Source organism: Cnephaeus nilssonii, assembly GCF_951640355.1.
Source record: "Cnephaeus nilssonii genome assembly, chromosome: 2".
NCBI lineage: Eukaryota > Metazoa > Chordata > Mammalia > Chiroptera > Vespertilionidae > Cnephaeus > Cnephaeus nilssonii.
In genome coordinates, this window is record NC_137073.1 from 16,066,101 (window position 1) to 16,083,589 (window position 17,489).

Sequence of the window (17,489 nt, forward strand, 5' to 3'; positions counted from 1 at the left end):
TCTTTTGGTTATTTTTATTTCAGATCCCAGAAATCATTTACAAATCCAATGTTGTGCAGCTTTTACCCTATATTTGCTTCTAAGAGTTTTATAGTTTAGCTCTTATGTTAAGGTCTTTGTCGATTTTGAGTTAATTTTTGTTATAGAATGTGGCAAGGGTCTAACTTTATTCTTTTGCATCTGGATATCTGGGTTCGATTCTGGTCAAGGGCCTGTACCTTGGTTGCAGGCTCCTCCCCTTCTCAGTACCATTTGTACTAGTTCCATTCCATTGTTATCAGAAGAGGCACTTTCGGATTAAAATAAAATTGTTTTTCTTGAAATAAAAAAAAGAGACACTTTCTGTTTCAGTCATGTGCCACTTAACAATGGGGATATTTTATGAGAAATGCGTCACTAGGCAATTTCAACATTGTGTGAACCTCATAGACTGTACTTACCCAAACCTAGATGGTGTAGCCTACTGCACACCTAGGCTATCTAGTGAAATAGCCTATTCCTCTTAGACTACAAACCTGTACAGGATGTTACTGCACAAAACAATATGAGATTAAATCAAGCACAAGAGAAAGCAATGCAAAAAAGAGATATGGTAAGCCTGTGATGTATGAGGCCATTTCTGGCTAACATGGCATGCTGGTTTACAGAATTTTTTTATGTGTAGAAAAAATACACTCTAATGATTAAAAGTACAGCGTATTAGATACATAAACCAGTAACTCATCAAGTATTACGTACTGTACATAATTGGATATGCTATACTTTTATTTTTTTAAAAGGTCTGATATACCTCAAATTTTAATAAGCCCTATACACACATTTGCTACTAAAAATTGAAAGAGCACATCAAAAAATGTGTTACAACTCATTTGTAAGGTTTATGCCTAAATTGACTTCATGTCATAATTCTCAAAGATAATATCATCAGAAGGATCTCCATGTAATAGGCAATAACTACAGCTACATTTAAATCTTGGGCTTCCTGATTGAATCATTAACTTGGTATGGCATGTCATAACTTCAATCAGCCTTCCAATCCTTTCTCGAAACCTTTCTTTCTAAACACTTGCCACTATCCTCACTCCATGTCTCCTTGAGTGGCGCATGCCTTGATTTAGCCCCAGTCCTGCTGTCTTGCTGTTGGGGTGAACGTTTTGGTGGAAGGGAAGGGAATTTGGTACTAGGATTGAGAGTCAAGTTACTAAGGTTCTTTGCTAGTACTTTGGAGACAGCTGAGTGCCAGCTGAATCTTCTTCACCGGGGCGTCTGAGAAAAGTCCAGGGTTGAGGGTGAGTTAACCTTCTTTGGTGAGTCCATTGGAAGGCTAGTCATAGCCTGAAGTTCCTCTGCGATTCCATCCCCAAAGAGTTCAAGCAGAAGGTGATGCTCAGAACTCTCAAGTTGCTACAAAGTAGTCAAGAAAGAACCCTATAGCCCAAAAACAGAAAATCCCAATTTCCAACCTGTGCTATACTTTTATTCGCCTGGAAGTACAGTGGTTTTGTTTACACCAGCATTACCACAAACAGGTGAATAATGTTGTGCTACAAGCTTATGATGTCACTAGGAAATAGGAATTTTTCAGTTCCATTATAATCTTATGGGAACACTATTGTTGACCAGAACATTGTTATACTGTACATGGCTGTATTTCAATCTTTTTATATTTATTAAAAACTTCTCTGGTCTAATATATGGTATATCCTGGAGAATGTTCCATATGCGCTTGAGAAAATGTGTATTCTACTGTCATTGGGTGGAGTGTTCTGTATATGCCTGTTAGGTCCAATTGAGCTATCGTGTTTTTCCATTACATTGTTTCCTTATTAAGCTTCTTTCTGGTTGTTCTGCCCATTATTAAAAGCAAGGTATTGAAATCTATCATTATTATAGAGCTGTATGTTTTTCCTTTCAATTCTCTCAATGTTGGTTTCATATATTTTGGAGCTCTGATATTTGCTGCATATGTATTTATATTACTATTATATCTCCTTGATAAAGCGACCCTTTTATCATAATTTTTTTCATGTTTTTCTTTGTCTCTTGTAACAGTATTTTACTTAAAGCTATTCTGTCTTATACTAGTATATAACCACTCCAGCTCTTTTTTAGTATTATTTGTGTGGAATATCTTTTTCTGTCATTTCACTTTCAACCTATCTGTGACTTTAGATCTAAAGTGTGTGCCTTGTCCACAACATATACTTGGAATGTGGTTTTAATCCATTCTGCCAATCTGTGCCTTTTGATTGGGGAAATTAATCTACTTACATTTAACATAATTATCAATAAGAACTTACTTTTGCATCTTGTTATTTGTTTTCTGGATGTCTTATAGCTTCTTTCTTTCTTAATTCATCCATTACTATCTTCTTTTGTGTCTAGTTGATTTTCGATGGTGATATTCTGATTCCTTTCTCACTTCCTTTTGTGTATACCCTCTATATTTTCTTTGTGGTTACCATGGAGATTACAGATAACATCCCAAAGCTTAACCTAAATTGTATTGATATCAACTCAACTTCAATAGCTCACAAAAATGCTTACTTCTATATAGCTCTGTCCTTGCCCCACTTTAGATTATTTATGTCACAAATTACATACTTACACATAGTGTGCCCACTAATGTGGATTTATAATTATTTTTATGCATTTTTCTATTAAATCCTGTAGGATATAAGAAATGGAGTTACAGATCAAAATTACAATAATATTGGTATTTACATTTGTCAATGGATTTATAGTGTGTGTTACGTACTATTGAATTGGCTCTGACTCCTGGCTACCCTAGAAATGGCTGGGCTTGCTTTTATTCTTTAAAAAAATAACATTTTTATTGATTTCAAAGAGGAAGAGAGAGGGAGAGAGAGATAGAAACATCAATGGGTTGCTTCCTGCACTCCCCCTACTGGGGATCGAGGCCACAAACCAGGCATGTGCCCTGACCAGGAATCGAACCGTGACCTCTTGTTCATTGGTCAATGCTCAACATGGAACCACACTGGTTGGGCTTGCTTTCATTCTTTGTCCATGTTTTCCTTTAGCTCTTTGACAATATTTAAGACAGTTGTTTTAAAGTCTGTGTCTAATAAAGTATTTGTCAATGTTTGTGCTTCCTCGGAGATGGTTTTTGCCATGTCATATTGTTCTTTTGAATGGGACATGTTTTCTGGTTTCTTTGTATGCTTTTTGTTGTTGAAAATTAGGTATTTGAAAAAACAACCAGCTCTCCATATCCTTGCAGACTGATGCCATGCCTGGGAAATCCTTCACTGATTTGCTTGATTTGCTCTGAGCCTACAAATTAGCTCCAGGTGAAAGGTTAAGGTCTTCTCTGGTCTTTTCTGAGGATATGTTTGCTTGGGTTTGTGTGTGGCTTTTTCAATTCCTTTATATACATGGCTGTTTTTGAAAGTCTTAATTACCCAAAGAGTCTCTTCTCCAGCTTCTTATTGTGGCCTTACATTGTCTATTATATATCTCCACTTATAAACTCTTGTTCTAGATGGCTGAGAGTTTTTGTTCTTCCCATAGCTTTCACAATTAATGCCTGCTGCTTTTCTCTTCCTGAGATCCAAGTTAGATGAGACAGAGGTCAGACAACCCAAGATGGGTTAGAACCGTGGTCAGCAAACTGCGGCTCGCGAACCACATGCGGCTCTTTGCCCCCTTGAGTGTGGCTCTTCCACAAAATACCATGGCCTGGGCGAGTCTATTTTGAAGAAGTGGCGTTAGAAGAAGTTTAAGTTTAAAAAAATTGGCTCTCAAAAGAAATATCAATCATTGTACTGTTGATATTTGGCTCTGTTGACTAATGAGTTTGCCGACCACTGGGTTAGAACATTGCAAATAAGATCTCCCCTATTCCCTCTTGTTTGAGGGAGGTAATTAGGTTGCTGCCTCCTCTAGACCAGCAGTCGCCAACCTTTCAGACCTCAGGGACCACCAGTGGTCTGCGGACCATCAGTTGGTGACTTCTGCTCTAGACCAAGACAGTGCCATGCCAGCGAGGGGTGGCATTAATTGGGCATTTACTTGACTTACATAGAGATTCGACTGTTTTTCAGATCTCCAGTAAGGTTAGTTTAGCCAGTATTGGATGGTTGTTGTTTTTTTCTGTTGTCTTTTTGGGAACAAGGGCTTGGAGCTTCCTAGTCATTCATTTTGCTGATGTCATTCCTTAACTGTAGGTTTTCTGTAGATGGTCGATTGTCATGTTGAGGAGGTTCCTCCCTTTTCCTAGTATACTGAGTTGTTTGTTTGTTTTTTAATGACATGGGTATTGAATTTTGTGAAGTGTATCTCCTGCAGTCTATTAATATGATATGGTTTTTCTTCTTTGGCTTGTTAATGTGATGACTTATTTTTGAATCATCCTGTGATAAATTCCACTTGGTTGTGATATATAATTATTTTTATACATTGTTTGGATTCAAATTGTTTATATTTTGTTGAGGATTTTTGTGTGTATACTCATGAAAGATATTAATGTTTTCCTTTTTTATAATGTCTTTGTTTGGTTTGGGTATTAAGGTAATGCAGAGCAGAATGAGTTGGGAAGTATTTTCTCTGATTTTCTCTTCTGGAAGAGAGTGTAGAGAATTGGTATAACATCTTAAATTTTGGTAGAACCCACCTGGGCGTGGTGCTTTCTGTTTTGAAAGGTTATTGTTGATTCAGTTTCTTTAGTAGATAATAGGCCTACTCAGATTATCTGTTTCTGCTATGAGTTTTGGTTGATTGTGCTTTCAAGGAATTGACCCATTTCCTCTAAGTTATCTAATTTGTGGATATAGAGTTTTTCATAGTATTCCTTTACTATCCTTTAATGTCCACAGGATCTGTAGTCACGTCCCCTCTTTCATTTTGGTTATTAGTAATACATGTCTTCTCTCTTTTTGTCTTAGCCGACTAAAGGTTTATATATTTTATTGATCTTTTCAAAGAACCAGCTTTTGGTTTCTTAGTTTTTTGTTTTCAATTTCATTGATTTCTGCTCTAATTTTTATTTTTTTCTGCTTGCTTTAGAATTAATTTGCTTGTTTTCTTGTTTCCTAAAGTGGAAGCTTAGATGATTAGATTTTAGATCCTTCTTCTTTTATAATACGTACATTCAGTGTTATAAATTTCTCTCCAAGCACTGTTTTCACTGCATCTCACAAAATTTGATAAGCTGTATTTTCATTTTCATTTAGTTAAGTATATTTCTTAATTTATCTTGAGACTTATTCTTTGACCTGTGTGTTATATGGAAGTGTGTTGTTTAATCCCCAAGTATTTTGGAATTTTCCAGCTATTTTTGTTATTAATTTCTGGTTTAATTCTTTTGTTGACTGAGAGCATACATTGTGTGATTTCTGTTCTCTTAAATTTGTAAAGGTGGTTTTTTTATGGCCCAGAATGTGATTTATCTTGGTAAATGTTCCATGTGAGCTGGAGAAGAATGCATATTCTCTTGTTGGATAAAGTAGTCTATAGAGGTTTATTTTATCCAATTGATTGATGGTGATGTTGAGTTTAGCCACATCCTTACTGATTTTCTGTCTGTTGGATCTGTCCATTTCTTAAAGAGGGGTGTTGAAGTCTGCAACTATAATAATTGATTCATCTGTTTTTCCTTGCAGTTCTATCAATTTTGTGTATTTTAAAGCTGAGTTGTTAGGAACATACACATTAAGGATTATTATTTCTTAGTGAAGAATTGACCCCTTTATCATTATGTAATGCCCCTCTTTATCTCTCGTAATTTTCATTGCTCTGAAATCTGTTGTGTCTGATATTAATAAAGGTACTCCAGCTTTCATTTGATTAGTGTTAACATGGTATGTATTTATCCAGCCCTTTACTTTTAATCTATTTGTATCTCTATATTTAAAGTGGGTTTCTTGAAGACATTTTATAGTTGGGTCTTGCTTTTTGATCCACTCTGACAATCTCTCTTTTAAATAGTGTACTTAGACCATTGACATTTAAAGTTATTACTGATACTACTACTAGAGGCCTGGTGCACGAAATTTGTGCATGTGGGGGGTCCCCTCAGCCCAGCGTGCACCCTCTCCAATCCGGGACCCCTTGGGGGATGTCCAACTGCCGGTTTAGGCCTGATCTCTCACAATTCGGGACTGCTGGCTCCTAACTGCCCTCCCCCCGCCAGCCTGATTGCCCCTAACTGCCCCCCCTGCCAGCCTGATCACCCCTAACTGCCCCTCCTGCCAGCCTGATCACCCCTAACTGCCTCTGCCTGCCAGCCTGATCGCCCCTAACTGCCCCTCCCCCGCCGGCCTGATCACCCCTAACTGCCTCTGCCTGCTAGCCTGATCGCCCCTAACTGCCCCCCTTGCCGGCCTGGTCGTCCCCAACTGCCCCCCCGCTGGCGTGGTTGCTCCTAAATGCCCCTCCCCCGCCAGCCTGATTGCACCCAACTAACCCCCTCTTCCAGCCTGGTCACCCCTAACTGCCCCCCCCCCCCGCCAGCCTGGTTGCCCCCAACTGCCCCCCCCCCGCCAGCCTAGTCATCCCTCACTGCCCCCCCTGCCAGCCTAATCGCCCCCAACTGTACCTCCCGCTGGCCTGGTCGCCCCCAAATGCCACCCCTGCCGGCCTGGTCGCCTCTTACTGCCCCCCCTGCCAGCCTGGTTGCTCCAAATTGCCCCCCCTGCTGGCCTGGTCACCCCAACTGCCCCCTCTGCCAGCCTGGTTGCCCCTCACCCCCTCACCCCCTCCAGCCTGGTTGCCCCACGCAGCCTGCTTGTTCAGTCGTTTGGTCGTCCCTCGGGCTGGCTCTGGGCGGCTGGGAAGCTGACATCTGAGGCTTGCCTGCGCCTCAGGCCAGCCCTGGGTGGCTGAGGGGACTGGGGGACTCCAGGAAAGCAAACTAAAAGATATAGAGTTCAAAAGTACGGTTATAAGGTTATTCAAGAATCTAGAAACCTCCAAGAAATTTAATGAGACCCTCAAAGATATGAAAAAGGACCAACTAGAAATTAAGCATACACTGACTGAAATAAAAAATAATATACAGAGATCCAATTGCAGACTAGAGGATCCCAAGAATCTAGTCAAAGATTTGAAATACGAAGAAGCAAAAAATACCCAACAGGAAAAGCAAAAAGAAAAAATAATCCAAAAATACAAAGATAGTGTAAGGAGCCTCTGGGACAACTTCAAGCATACCAACATCTGAATTATAGGGGTGCCAGAAGAAGAGAGAGAGCAAGATATTGAAAACCTATTTGAAGAAATAAGGACAGAAAACTTCCCCTACCTGGTGAAAGAAATAGACTTACAAGGCCAGGAAGCACAGAGAACCCCAAACAAAAGGAATCCAAAGAGGACCACACCAAGACACATCATAATTAAAATGCCAAGAGCAAAAGACAAAGAGAGAATCTTAAAAGCAGCAAGAGAAAAACAGTTAGTTACCTACAAGGGAGTACCCATACGACTGTCGGCTGATTTCTCAATAGAAACCATGCAGGCCAGAAGGGAGTGGCAAGAAATATTCAAAGTGATGAATAGCAAGAACCTGCAACCAAGACTACTCTACCCAGAAAAGCTATCATTTAGAATTGAAGGTCAGATAAAGAGCTTCACAGACAAGAAAAAGCTAAAGGAGTTCATCACCACCAAACCAGGATTACATGAAATGCTGAAGGGTATTCTTTAAGAAGGGGAAGAAGAAGAAAAAAGGTAAAGATAAAAATTATGAACAACAAAGTGATAACAAATAGATATCTATCAACAAGTGAATCTACAAATCAAGTGAATAAAAAATCTGATGAATAGAATAAACTGGTGAATATAATAGAATCAGGGGCATAGAAAGGGAGTGGACTGACAATTCTTTTTCAGTGTTTGATGTTAATCTGATAATGTGTATGTTTTCATTTTAGATATTGTTTATTTCATCTGCAGAAGTTTCGAGATTTGGGTTTATACCTTCCATGATCTCATCAAGCTCTACCTTCCTAATATATGAAGCATATGTATAATATCTGTTTTATTGTCCTTGTCTGCTGGTTCCTCTATCTCTTTCATTTTTAGGTCAGTTCCTATTCATTGATTTTTCTTATAGTCATGGTTCATATTTTATCTTTTTTGCATATCTCACATAGTAGTTATCAATCCACCCTTCATTGCCTACTTGTATACTGGAACATTTCTCCTTTGTCAGCTAGCCTGGTGCTAATCTTGCCAGTGGAGGGTGCTGGAAGGGAAAAGTCCTCTTTTCCTGGTTCTATGTGCTTTGCTTATTAATGTTCTGTGATGTGGACTAACATGTGGGACACATAGGGGTGCTCACCTCCGGTGAGTTTCCATGGCACTTTCTCTGGCGGCTTCCTAGCTACAAATTCAGCAGCACTCTCACAGATGCCAGCGGTGAGGTTATTTATATATCTGGAAGGGGACAGGCACTGCCAGGCAAGTTCCATGGGAACCCCAGCTGGCCTCCTGGTAGCTTTCTGGTGAGGTCATCAGCACCTCCACCCTGGTGGCATCCTAGCACTCTTTGCAGACAGCTTCCCAGCTAATTTTGTTAGCATCCTAGCAGGTGGTTATTACCCCTCGGCCTTGGTTTTGGAGAGCCATTGAATTTCCATCCAGTGGGCTGTGACCACCCATCTCCCAGGTTGGAATCCTTCCCTTGGGTACCTCTCTTCACCCTAGGGCAGTGGTCGGCAAACTCATTAGTCAACAGAGCCAAATATCAACAGTACAACGATTGAAATTTCTTTTAAGAGCCAAATTTTTTAAACTTAAACTTCTTCTAACGCCACTTCTTCAAAATAGACTCGCCCAGGCCATGGTATTTTGTGGAAGAGCCACACTCAAGGGGCCAAAGAGCTGCATGTGGCTCTCGAGCCGCAGTTTGCCAAACACGGCCCTAGGGTATTCTGTAGAGTTCTCTTTTGTTCCCTTTTAGTTAATTCCCTATAAATAGTTAATAATTCTTTATATTAACTTCCATTGTTTAAAATACCATGTGATTTCTGTGGTCTGGCTGAGCCCTGATAGACGTGGCCATTTTATTATGGGATACTGGATATTGTGAATTTATGTTGTTGGTTGCTGGGTTTTGTTATTTCTTCAAATAGTTTGAATCTTGGTCTGGCATGCAGTTAAGTTCCTTGGCATCAGTTGGTCCTTACAGGCTTGCTTCTGAGCTTTGTTAGGGTGGGTCCAGAGCTGCCTTTGGTCTATGGCTAATTTAGCCCCATTGTGAAGGGGGATGCCCTTCTAAGGATTCTACCCAATACCCTGTGAATTAGGAGGACTTTCCACATGGCTTGTGGGAACACAAAATATTCCCATCACTCTATGACCTCTGGCAATTATTCTGACTGCTCATTTCCAGGGATTCTTGCCTGGTCCTCCTTGCGTAGTTTCTCTCACACAGGTACAGACCTGTCCTCAGCGGAAGACTCAAGGGACCCTCTGTAGATCCTGGAGCTCTGTTGTCTGTGCATCCCCATCCCCTAACACTCTGCCTCATACATTCTAGCTACCTGGGCCTCCCTGACCTCCTACCTCTCCTTCCAGGAGATGGCTGGGTCTGAGTTTTCCCTCTTTACACTGTAGCCTGGAAACCACCTCGGCCTTAGCTGGTACAGTCATAGGGCTCAGTCTACGGTTTCTCTTCTCTTGGGGAATCACTGTTCTGCACTGGTGTTCAGCGACTAAAAACACATATCATTTCTTGTCCAGTTTTATCATTGTTCAGGGTCCTTTTACTCTAAAATGAGTTCATACCCTGCTGGCGTGGCTCGGTGGTTGAGCGTTGACCTATGGGGCCAGGAGGTCACAGTTCAATTCCTGGTTGGGGCATATCCTCAGTGTGGGGTGAGGGAAGCAGCTGATCAATGATTCTCTCTCATCATTGATGTTTCTGTCTCTCTCTTCCTCTCCCTTCCTCTCTGAAATCAATAAAAAAAATTTTAAAAATAAAATGAGTTCATAAACAAATGATCAAAAAATGGAACAGCCTGTCAGGAGTTTGATATTTTAGAACAGGTGATGCCTTCTGGCTAATATGACTGACATTAACATTCACTTTTTTTCTTTTATTAACCAGTCACTGTATGAATGGGAACAGCAAGATGGCACAGCAAGCTCATGTTTTACCAGCTTCAATGGTTATCATTGGTGGGCTGAGGTACCTGGGAGGATTACTGCCTTCTCACAGGAGCCCAAGTGAGGAAAGGAACAGATCACCCATGAACTGGCACAGACAGAACCTCCCTCCGCACTGCCTCCATGGCCACCATGACTCCAGCAGTCTTCGGATGACGGGGAAGCTGGACCAACAGGACCCCTACTTCTAGCCATTCTGCCTTGGTCAGAGGACCAGGTTGGAGAGCACTGAGTTGGACTCACCCCTGGCTTCCGGCGGCCATCTCTGCTTCTCTGTGAGGCTCTATCCATGGCTATAGCTGGGATGAAGTGGCTGGTGGTGGCCAGTGCTGCCCTCCTATACCTCCATGCTTGGGGCAGCTGTGCTTCCCTCCGGGCCACCCAGAGTCTGGAAAGTCAGCCTCCCAAGGTGAGTGGAGGGTAGAAGTGGGGTGAGAACCAGGGCTGCTCCCCAGAGCCTGGAGCTTACAATTCCCAAGGCGGTCAGTCTGTAGCTGCCTTTCCTGGTCTCCTCCGAGGGGCACCTCTTCTTTCCACAGCTGGGACTCTGTGCATCTCAGGCCCCGCCCTGGGGCAGTGCCAGACCTCTGGGTGGAGAATGGAGGCAGGCCCTGTGTCTGCTCACCATCAGGGCCCAGCATAAGCAGGTAGGACAAGTGCAGCGTCTTTCCTGACGGCAGGCCTGACAAGGTGACTGTTTGGAGGACAGCTGGGGAGAAGGCTGAGGCACTGGTGAGGATGGTTCAGTAGAAGCCTTTCTCCTCATACACCCGAGCCCCCCACAAGCTCTCACTGTGCATGTCCTGTCCCCCAAGAGAAGAATTTAGCTGTAGGACTGTTACAGCTTATGGTGTCCCGTGGTGGTGCAGGGAGAAGCACCAGGGGAGTGTCCTCCCCACTGGTAGGGCCACATCACCTCTGTCCTGCACTCTGAGGTGCAGGATACTCAGAGCATGGAAGATGGGCAGAGGGGTGGGGACTAGTGGACATGGTGACTAAGGGATGTGGGGAAGACAGCAGAGCAGCCTTCCTAGCTGGCTCATCCAGAAAGGAGTGGGCAGAGTTGGAAAAGATGCCCACTTTTGGGACTCGGGCGTGAGGTTCCGTGGTGGGAGCTGTGGTGGCCTCTGTGTTGGGGGGCAGCACCATCACACAGGTGCCAGCCCCTGGGCCATTTGCCCACATGACAGTCCTACTGTGCTTGGGCACAGGCGGTCCCCTTCTCTCAGTGGAGATAAGCCCACGCCAGCTGTGCTCTGGGTCCTGCTCCCTGGCAGTCCTCAGCCTGTCCTCTGGGATCTCCATGACAGAGCAGAGTCGTTCTGAGCTCTGCTTTCTGGCCGGGCCTTACTGAGTATTGCTCTGAAGGCTCCTTAGTCCGTGGAGAGCCTCCCTCCCTTCTCATTAGGAGCTGTCACTTTGGTGCTCCCTTCTCTCTCATGCCTCTGTCCTATCGGGATTTGGGACATGGAGGCTGAGGAGAATGGCCCATGACAGAAGCCTGTCCTCTCAGTCATTCATCAGAGAGGACCAAGTCAGCTCCCCTGTGTGAGATGCTCACACTTAAATGAGACAACTAGCGTAGCTGAAGAGGGTGCAGTTCTCAGGAACCATCATTACCCATCTGAAGCCATCGTTGGTCATTTGGCTGAGGGGGCAGAGTCCCCAGAAAGGATGCAGCCCTAGTGCTGGCAGTCCCAGGCCCCCAGGCTTGTCCTCCACGAGCGAGGTAATAGCCCTGAGCCGAGGATGAATGCTCCTGTTCTCGGAGGAGTGTGGGATGAACTTCTAACATGTAGAATTGCCATGCCTTGGCGCTGTGCCATCTCACTTTTAGGACTGGCTAATGAGGACAAATACCATAGGGTTCATATGAGCATACGGAGGCCTTCAATCCTGGAGATTCTTGGGTGGGCAGAGGGGAATGGGCCGTGTCCCATCTGGCTTTCTCATTGGCTGCATACCTCTGCATGGACATTTGTAGCCCAGAGATGTCCACGTGGCCTGTGCTAGTTAGACCAGCTTGCCTAGTTATCAGCCCACATCCCTTCCAACTCTCCATTTTAGTGATTCCTTCCAGGAATGAAAGCCGCTTCTGGCCGTGGAGGAGCTTGCAGTAGACCAACTGCCTGCCGAGGACTCAGCGGCCGTGACTCAGAAGGCATCAGCTCGAAGGTCTGCAGTCACTCCAGCAGCCACGACTCGGAGGGGAGCTCAGGAGGTAAGCCCTGCTTCCTGCCTGGCTTTTCCCCTCAGGCGGGGTAAGGTGGCTGCTAAGAGGCAGAGAAGCTGGAGGAGCTCCGCACAGTTGTGCAGGGCGGGGAAGACCAAGCCGGGAGTTTGGGCCTGACAGGAATCGGGACCTGAGGGCCAAGGTTCCTGCGAGGAAGGAGGCCAAAGAAGTGCCGTTGGCAGCAGCAGTTTTCTCTCAAGGCATGTGCTGGTGATGTTGTTTAGGTAAGAGAAGCAGAGAGTGCTGGAAAGCAGAACAGGATTGTTGGCAGTTCATGGTGCTGGGAATTGTTCAGGGTGTGTCAGGAGGAATGACCCCCAGAAATATGCCAGACTCTCCGCTGGGACCTTTGGGGGTGGCACTCTGGGAGTGGGGGCAAGCCACAGGTAGATTGGCTTCGTAAGGACTGCAGACAAGCTCAGTTCCTGCTGAGCCCCCGATTGGACTATGGCAGCCTGTCCCGCTGTTGCCCATCCTGGAGGGAGACATCATCCTGACTCTCCACCGTTCTGACATACACAATGCCTGACAGGTTACTAGGCAACTGAGAAACAGGACTGGGGGCGGGGGCAGTGATAGACCCACCAGAGGTGAAGATATTGGAGCTATCAGACATGGACTTCAAAATAACTGGTTAGCATAATAAAGTAAATAAAGAAAATGAAGAGTTTCACAGAGAACTGGAATTCATAAAAAATTAAAATTCTAAAGCAAAGGTGCAATAACAGATGCTGTGTTGCGCTCAAAGCTGAGTGAGCTCCAGAGGAGTAAGGAGAATTCTTGTGTTTGCTGCAGTAACCGCATCAGCCTGCTGAGATGGCGATGCAAGCAGTCAAGAGGGTGAACATTCAACTTCCACCTGAAGTAAATCCAATTTTGTATATAAGGAATTTGTCTTACAAAATCATAGCTGAAGAAATGTATGATATACTTGGGAAATATGGACCTATTTGTCTAATCAGAATGGGGATCACACCTGAAACTAGGGGAACAGTTCATGTGGTCTATGAAGACATCTTTTTTTTAACTTTTCACCTGAACATATGTTTTATTGATTTTAGAAAAAGAGGGAGGTAGAGGGAATTAGAGGGAGGGGGGGAGAGGGAGAGAGAGAGAGGGAGAGGGAGGGAGGGAGGGAGGGAGAGAGAGAGAGAGAGAGAGAGAGAGAGAGAGAGAGAGAGAGAAAGAAAGAGAGAGAGAGAAAGAAAGAGAGAGAGAGAGAGAGAAACATCCATGTGAGAGAAACATCAATCAGTTGCCTCCCGTACATGCTCCTACCACGGATCAAACCCGAAACCCTTTGGTGCACAGGACCAAGCAACTCAGCCACACTGGCCAGGGAGAAATACGGCATCAACACACATCTACCAAAGTAAACATTTTCTGCATATTCATTTTTGACTGAAACCCCATAAATCACCACTACTACCCTTTTCGATTTTTAATTAATATGGTGATTTCTTATTTGAGGTTCAAAATGACCTGCTTGAAACTTTGATACATGTTAGAATATAATTGTTAGTAAATTTGTAAAACATGTCAGTGTTTTCTCTTGAACTTTCCCATCCTGTTTGATATGGAGGTGTGGGGGGCGGGGGACAGCAGGTGCCATTGGTGGTAGGTGGTCCTGGAGCCTTAGCTTCTTGAGAGCAGGGAGCTATTTGTACTAGTATTCTTTTTTAAAATAATTCTTCATTGTTGAAAGTGTTGCGTATGTTACCCTCCCCCCCCCATGGGCCCCCTCCAGCCTGCCCCCGCCCCCGCTTCAGGCCCTCACCGCGCATTGTCTGTGTCCATGGGCTGTGTATATATGCATACAAGGCCCTTGCTATTTGTATTCTTAATGCCTCCAGTGTGCAATCTAGTGTTCAACCATCAGGGAATTTGTTAGGGGGTTGTCATTTATTGAATGTCTATTAATAAAGAGATTTTCATAGTAACTCAGTGAAGGTAGATATCTCCATTTTGCAGATAAGGAAACCAAAGCTCATCATGTTGGTTGAATGAATAAAGTGCTTACATTAAAAAAAAATAGGAGTGGCCTCTTTGCCTCTTTGCACCACGCAGACACGGCACAGGCCACTGGCACCATGAAGATCTGGACTTTGGAGCACATCTTTGACCAGCCATGGAAACTGTTACAACAGCTGCAATGTAGAAATACCCAAACCCTGTGAACCCAAGCATGGTTGGAGTTGGTATGTTGGACAGACATATAGATCCTTCTGGAAAGTTGCACAGCCATAGACTTCTCAGCACAGAGTGGGGACTGCTTTTCATTGTGAAATCTCTTATTGGTGCAGCAAGAACCAAAACACATAATATGTGGAAGAACATTCTGTAGTTGATCCTGTAAAACAATGGAACTTAAATCCACTAACATATCATTTACAAATATGCTTTCAGTAGATGAGAGACTTACATATAAACTACATCCTTAGGACCCAGAAAAAACTGTTTTAACTCAAGACCCCATAATCACTATGAAAGGAGTCAGTCTCAGTAGTTATCTCAAAGGATTGATGGCAAGTACGATATCTTCAAATGCCAATAAAGAACTGCATAGAGTGCCAGGAGAGAATTGTTGAAGTCGGGGACCAGATCTTCCAGGATTTTTATTTAACTCTTTGGTTTAGAGCTTGTATAGGATTTTGGTTTAAAATATGGACATAAAAAGAAAAAGAGGGTTTGACCTCACCCCCAAAAGGGGGACTATTGTAATAATGAAATAAATGAAACATCACTGTCATTTAATTGTAGATTCTTTTGAGAACACCTTTTGCATGTAAAATAAAAATCAGTTTATACACCAAAAAATACAATACAATTCAGTAGGTGGGTTTAACAGGAGTTAGAGACAGCTGAAGAGGGGCTCAGTGAACTGGAAGACAGATGAATAGTAAATATTCATAAATAATAAATAGCAAATGCCAGTGCAACCAGCTGGCACTATCCGGTGAGCTTCCTTGTCCTGGCCCTTCAGGGTCCTGCTTTTCCCTTCTGTAGAACTTTAGCCTTGGGTGGAAAGGGGGTGCTGTGAGAAGGCTTTTTTGTGTGCAAGAGACGGGGTGGAGGGGAGGTGCCTGGAAACTTGGAAGACGTTTTCCATAGCAACCTTGTTGGGAACATTGCTAGCACACTGGGAGTCCAGTCAGTAGACTTCTGTGGCGAATGAAAATCTTTAAGAGCCTTGAGATTATTGTCAGGAATACAAGTATGTTTGTGCTCATGGACTAAAGCTAAAGGTGTACTGACTTCTCCAGCATAACCTGAGAAAATGCCTTTGCTTCTCTCCTGAATGTAGAGGACAGAAAAGTAGCATTGAGGGGCAGGGTGATTGGGGAACCATAGAGGCTTGTCTGTGACTTGCAAAGGGGGCGCATACGTTGTTGTTCAGGCCTCATGTAGTGGATGAACTCAAGTGCTGCCTGTTCCACTGACATTCGGAGCATAGGCATGGCAGGGGTGAGGAAGCAGGGCTGCTGCTGAGCGTGACTGTGAGGCTGTTTTGGATTGTAGCAGTTCAGACGTCTGTTCGGAGAAATTTTCCATCCTGGGTTAATGGTTTCTTTATAATGAGGGCTGGTGACTTGTGGCTGGACCAAGCCAGTGTGCTGAGTTGAGAGGACTGCTGACCCGAACAGGTTGATTGACATGGGTTAAAGCAATGTCACAGCAAACAGGGCAGCCCTTTATCTGTAGTAAAGGATACAAGCCCCTTTGCCCTCTAAAATGCTGTCTGTGGGGTTAGCAAACATGACTTCTGAGGGGAAGGAGTGATCCTGGGTGGAGTCTGACAGAAGGGGGCATGCTTGTGGGGCCACAATAGCCGTCAGCTCCTGGGAGCTTCTGGTCAGTTCACGCCGGTGCCCAGAGGGCCCTTGGATGCCTCGCAGTGTCCCTCATGCTTCAGGACAGGAGGCTGTGCTGTGCTCCCTGAGGAGGGCCCACAGGAAGGGAAGTTCACTCTCTGTAGCCGGGAGGGTTGCCCGGGAAGGTGGGGAGCAGGAGGCAAGTGCATAACCCCACTGCATCCAACTTGGTCTGTGGAGCGCCTCCTGCACTGTAGGCACCGTTTGGGGCCTGGGGCAGTTCATGGACAGGGTGGACAAGGTGTCTGCTCCTGTGGGGCTTGTGTTCTATCTCGTCCAGAGGCCAGTGTGCTGAGTTGAGGCCTTAAATGAGTATAAACAAGTAAGAGCAAACACATTAAAACAAAGAAAAGAAGTGATAAGGGTTATGAAAAGTGACACTGGGAGCATGTGGATGGGGAGAGAACAGCCTCCCTGAACAAGTGACATTTGAGCTGAAATGGGAATGACAAAGTGGCCCTGGGTAGTGAGTACTCCAGGCAGAGTGGAGGCCCTGAGCTAGAATCACTCCGGTCTTGGTAAGCACCGTCTTTCATCTAAAGGACAATGAGAAACCGATGATAGTTTGTAAGCAGGGGAACAACATGATCTGATTGCACGTTCACAAGATGAGCCGGGTGACCACTGCGTGTATGCAGGGAAGGACCAGTGTGGTGGCTGCAGATCCCAGAGGAGTGCAGACTCGGGATGCATTTGGGACAGGGCTGAGGGAAAGCGGGGACACGGATTTGGGTATCTGAGCATCTGGATGGAGGCTGGGCCATAGTGTGAGTGCAACCAGGGACTCAGTCTGAAGTCTGGTTCTGCTGCTGGAGTTGAGTGGAGATTCCCAGCTGCAGGCGAGTCAGGAGTACTTCCTGAGCAGGTGGGAAAACACTGACCTCAGGACTTGACAGCTGGTCATTGTCTATCAGCCCACAATGTCTGACAATTTGAAATCTTTCTTGTCCTCCACATCCATTTTGCCACCAATTCCTGTCCTAAAGCTACAGTTCTCCCCACCTCACCATCCCTTCTGCTCTGCCCGCCCTTGTTCCTTTCCTTACCACAAGCCAACCTGCTCGCCTTCCCTCGTCCTAAGCCCAGCCCTGCGCCTCACAGTGACCAGAGGCTCCTTCTAACTTGCAAACCTGGGTATTTAAAGCATTTTGAGTTATTTCGTTTTTGATATTAACTTTTATCATTTCTTTTTTTTTTCTTCCTTTCCTTTTTTTTTTTCTTCTTTTTCTTTTTTTTTCTCTTTAATTTCTTCA

The 17,489-nt window shown here is 44.3% G+C and overlaps 1 protein-coding gene and 1 pseudogene across 6 annotated transcripts in view; both read left to right on the forward strand.

Moving 5' to 3' along the window:
• The window catches only part of DNASE1 (deoxyribonuclease 1), a 45,969-nt gene that overhangs the window by 19,838 nt on the left and 8,642 nt on the right, over nucleotides 1-17,489 (forward strand). For 4 of the 5 annotated variants that reach the window (XM_079799221.1, XM_079799219.1, XM_079799225.1 and 1 more), the window contains 2 exons: nucleotides 10,073-10,540; nucleotides 12,212-12,352. The gene's annotated coding sequence lies outside the window, so the exon portion shown is untranslated. Of the gene's footprint in view, nucleotides 1-10,072; nucleotides 10,541-12,198; nucleotides 12,353-17,489 lie in introns of all 5 variants that reach the window. The other variant, XM_079799220.1, reaches the window with a different exon arrangement.
• Nucleotides 13,539-14,955, forward strand: LOC307115822 (PRELI domain containing protein 3B-like; annotated as a pseudogene). The gene has a single exon. The product of its transcript is annotated as a PRELI domain containing protein 3B-like (transcript).